Source organism: Copadichromis virginalis, linkage group LG17 (assembly GCF_057382275.1).
Source record: "Copadichromis virginalis isolate Kocher_CV1m ecotype Utaka linkage group LG17, C_Virginalis_male_GT1.1, whole genome shotgun sequence".
Taxonomy (NCBI): domain Eukaryota; kingdom Metazoa; phylum Chordata; class Actinopteri; order Cichliformes; family Cichlidae; genus Copadichromis; species Copadichromis virginalis.
The window spans coordinates 31775860-31781259 of record NC_140634.1 but is presented as its reverse complement, the minus strand read 5'-3'; positions in this window follow the sequence as shown (position 1 = coordinate 31781259).

Here is a 5400-nt window from a genome sequence, read left to right as displayed (position 1 = left end):
AACATAAGTATGCAAAGTCAAATGTTGTTAAAAAGCAATTTCCTTGAATAGCACTCCACCCTCCTACAGCTTGAGTTCATAAAGATAATTTCACAGCAGTGTGGTTTTACATATTAAAGCTAAAGACTTCTAGCCTAATAAAGTCTTCCAACATCTTACTGACTCACTGAGCTGCTCATTTAGAACAATGGCTCTTCCAAAGTGCTCTACACAGAAGTGGAGGTGTAACTTATTCAGATTAGTATGTAAGTATGGAACCTGTTTACACTCTCCTTCACTCTAATCAAACCAAATCAAACTAAATGTTTCTATAATTCATTGGAGGGTCAATGCACTGTGGGATTTGTCCATGTGTTCTACTTTTTACATTTGTATGTGAGTGGATTTTGTAATTAACTCCATGAAATCTTCATGGCCCTCGCATGTTCGTCTGACTGACTTCATGCCCTACTAAACTCCAGACTCCCCTCTGTGCATGAGTGCATGGCTCCCGCTGCTAATGTGCGCACTGAAGCCTTCATTTGTATTTCATGTGTGTACAGGCACGCTGTGTGCCCTTTAATGTCCCTCTGCGTCTGAACCATTGATCGTTTCCATGCATGACTACATCTGTGAGAGAACCTCTCGTCTTTATCTCCACCCACACACGGCATCTTGCGGAGTCTCCATGGACCACATGCACAGCAGATATGAAGCGTTGCTTTCCAGCTTATTAAAATAGTTGTGACGTTGTGGTGTTCTCAAGGTCGCGCACACTGCTTAATTTGAAGTATTTAACTTGTGAAGCCTGACAGATGCTGAGCATTTACTGTGTTATTAACTTTTTGCACATTTTAACTGAAAACGCTTCAATTAATCCTAATAAACCCATGTGTTAAAAAGCGAATAAGAAATCCTGTCCTCCTCTTCACTGCATGTCTTTGAGCAAACAGCATTACTCCCAGCTGATTTAATACGGTATCATATTTGACTCACTTTTGCTACACGGATTATTAAACAACCAAAACTTTTTTTTTAATAAATCCAACTCAATGTCAAATGAGGACTCTGGCATCAGCAACTCAAGTGATCAATCCTGAGCATTCTACCCCCCGAGTGAAACTTGGACGAGTGTGCGATTATGTGTGCGTGCATGCTCCCCTGGATGGAATTGGCTCCACTCACCTATTTGATGTAGAAGGTCACCTGCTAGAGTCCGCTGTGTTTGCCAATTTGCTTTCCACTCTCTCAGATCCTCTCGAAAACAACATATGTTTTTTGGGGAAAACACAAACAGAGAGTAAGCATGACTGTAGATATGTAAATATTCAGAACCATATGCTTGTTTGGGAACTGGACAACACCGGCTCCGAAAAAAGTTGGGAAGCTGTGTAAAATGTAAATAAAAAACAGGATGCAATGATTTGCAAACCTCATCAATCCATATTTTATTCACAATAGAAAGGAGAAAACATATCGAAGGAAAAAGGGAAAAATAAGGCCAAATTAGTTGGGACTGCAATCACTGTATTGTGTTTTTATTTTAATTTTACACACCATCTTAACTTTTTGGGGGGGATAGTACATTTGCATACACTTTCTTATCTAAAATCTCTAAATGTGCCATTTATTTCCATGCTTACATATGTGCGTGTACTCATGTGAGCATTCTTAAGTTTGCCCATGTGTTCTGCATCTTTCTCTTTTCCTACAAGGCTGCAATATGCAGTCAGTGTCTGCAGCAGGGTGAGTCCATTAACAGTACTTAGGGTACTTGAGACATAATAGGCTCATTTCATTTAGCTCTAAAGGCTCTTGAATTATTGACTGAGCTACTGGACATGCTTAATGAAAGGTCATGCTTTTGTGCATGTGTTTGTTTATCAGGGTGTATTTACTTGCCATAGCCGCATAACCCTCAATATTCTGTGACAGACATTTTTTTAAATCAGAAATTGTGATCAAACCCTGAATATAAAAGATGGACGTAGCCAGCATGACGTCACACATTGGTTTGTCAGCTCCCCTTCTGAAGCCTTAGATATGAGCCATCAGCATCTTTGAAACAAAAAGCAAGAAAAAAAAGCATGATTGTGATTGAGAAATTAAGGAAACCATACTGTAGAAGCTAGTCATTTATCTTCTAATTAAATATGGGCGTAATTTACAACATAAACGTTATGCTGCAATAAATAAGATATGTACAGTATGTAGTGACCATGAACTCATTAGGTAAATGATTACTGAAGTAAACTTTTTTGTTTTCATTGATTTTCAAGGTTCAAGGTTCAAGGTTCTTTATTTGTCACATGCATAGTTATACAAGTATAACACACAGTGAAATGTAGCCTGACACGCTCCTCGACATGTGCAAAAATTGGGGGGGGGGGGGTGTAGAGGAAGAACATTATACATATATATATATATATATATACAGACATATAGTATATACACTGGGTGAATGTGCAGTAGTAGCAGCAAGCAGGTGAATTCTGTACATTAATATGAATAGACATCTGACTATTTTACAGGATAGACAATATAAACATATTTAAAATTAAAGGAATTGAAATGTACATTGTGCCTTGGTTTAGAGTGTCTGGAAGAGAGTCCTGTCTCAGTCAATTATAGATGATGTGAGAGGGCGGGTGTGTGTGTTTAGGGCACGGATGGCTTGGGGATAGAAGCTCCTCTTGAGTCTCTCTGTCCTTGCCCAGATGATGCGGAACCTTCTACCAGATTGCAGAAGTTGGAACAGTTTGTTGCCAGGATGGGACGGGTCCTTCAGTATCTGCGCTGCTCTAGTCCGGCATCTCCTGGTGTAGGTGTCCTGAAGCGGGGGGAGAGCAATCCTGCAGCAGCGTTCTGCTGTACGGATCACTCTCTGGAGAGCTTTTTGGTCCTTCACACAGCTGTTCCCAAACCACGATGTCATGTTCTGTGTGAGGATGCTCTCCACAGCGCCTGTATAGAAAATCCTGAGGATCTTTGGAGAGACCCTGAACTTCCTCAGTTGTCGTAGGTGATACAGGCGCTGCCTAGCCTTTTTGGTCTGGACCTGAATGTGGGCAGCCCATGTCAGGTCTGAGGAGATGTGGACACCAAGATACTTGAAGGACTGCACCCTCTCCACTGGAGCTCCATTGATGATGATGGGCTTGTAGTCTCTGTGCTGACCCCTTCTGAAGTCCACCACCAGCTCCTTGGTCTTGCTGACGTTCAGCTGGAGGTGGTTGTCCTGGCACCACGATGCCAGATTCTTCACTTCATCCATGTAGGCCGCCTTATCGTTGTTGGAGATGGCACCCAACACCACTGTGTCGTCAGCAAACTTCAAAATGGTGTTGGAGCCATGGGTGGCCACACAGTCTGAAGTGTAGAGGGAGTAGAGCAGTGGCGAGAGGACACATCCCTGAGGTGCTCCTGTGTTGATGGTGATGCTGTTGGAGAAGCACCTGCCCACCCTCACCACCTGAGTTCTGCCAGTGAGGAAGTCCAACACCCATGCACACAGACGGCTGTTAAGTCCCAGATCCCTCAGCTTTGTGAACAGTCTGCAGGGCACTATTGTGTTAAACGCTGAACTGTAATCAACAAACAGCATTCTCACATAGTTACCCTGTTTCTTGTCCACGTGGCTGAGAGTGGTGTGTAGGACGTGGGCGATGGCATCCTCTGTGGATCTGTTGGATCTGTAGGCGAACTGCAGCGGATCTGTGGTGTCTGGGATGGCGGAGGAGATGATGTTCTTTTATCCATTTATCCATTTATCCATTTAACTAGTGGAGTCGCCCCCTGTTTGCCATCAGAAAGATTCCTACTTTTGCCTTTTTTGGTTTGGTTTCAATCAACAACACTGTTATATGACCACAAACATTTCAGATTACTATAAAAACAGGTATTTTCTCGTTATCATTTGAAAGGTTTATCCGTTAGCCTATTTTTAATTATTTAAACTGGGTTTCCATTACTTGCAACACCTTGCTAATTATTAGAGATGGGTGGGGGGAATTTAATTCAAATATCGTTAGTATCGATACCAGAGTTGGTATCGGTATCACATCGATACTAGTTTGATAGGTTTAATACTTTATTTCAATCCTCAAAGATCAGTATGCAGCTTACTTAACTGTGTTAAATAAACGACTTTTTGGAAATGAAAAAATATACTGCAAACAGATTTATAGCCTTTTAATAGCCATTAATATATTTACATTTATTTATAACCATTGAAACAACAGCACTGGCCCAAAGTGATTTAGAGACAGACACATTCACATTCCAACGCTCCACCAAATCAATTTCAAAATACAGGAAAAGATGAAAGGTGTGTTTTGTTGTATGACTAATTATTGCAGAAATTCAAAAGCGATTTAGTTGTCATTAAAATGTGTTCAGAATTTGCAAACTAATGATGATCCTTTGAAATCATGAGGTATTGGTATAGCACAAGTATACTAAGGGGTTTTCCCTACATTTTCTATGTATTTTCTCCCAAAAATGATGCTGCAGAAGCATACTGCAGCTCATAATACACTGATTTTGGAGTCACTGCTCTTTATACCTGTTATGGTCACAATAGCAGTTTAAGTAGTTAACTCAAAATGAAGAAATTGCTAGAGAAGACAGACATATAAGAACAGTCAAGTCGAAGTGGAATTAGAGTGCATTAACATAGCAAGTGGGCTCAAGAAATGTTCCATTAATTAACACTGCAATCCACGAGGGAAACGTTTCCTCTCGGTTAAGCCACTTCTTACAATATCCGAGTGTTTGGAGTGCTTCTTAAAGCTTCTGAGTAAAGCTTAGGGTCAGAGTCAAATATCATTTTAAAGGTATATTGAATGATTTGTGGTACAGTCGTAAAACAAGTGGCAATCAATGTTTACTGTATATATTGTCCACAGTGATCCGTTCAGGCTTTAGATGAAAGTGAAGTTTGCAGCCCGGTGCACTGAAATTGTGAAGGTTGAATCCGAATGACCCAACGGGCCAAGGTGGAGAGGTGACGATACTGACTGTGAGAGCTGCTTTTAACGGGTAGCAACTTTTACAAGTGAAATTATTTAAAGCATGAATCATTAATCTTCATGAAGTAGTAGGCCTAGTCTGAAAGTGTTTCTTTTTTAACATAACTAAAAAATGCCTCGGGGAGGCGCTTCAGATAAATTGAGCTGGGCGGATCAAATCAAGATATCTTAGATGAAAGGGATTTTTCTCTAAAAGTTGCTTTTCTTCTTGAAATAAGTATAGATATTTTACCCAGCGGCAATTTGCTTCCTATTTGAGTCTAAACTAATTAGACTGGAAGGCATCTACTTAAATGTGCGTTGATATCACAGCGCCGCCTATGCGTAAAAATTAAAAACTGGGAAATATATTTATTAGCACGTCTTGTCGGGCGTGGCAGGCTTCTCTGCC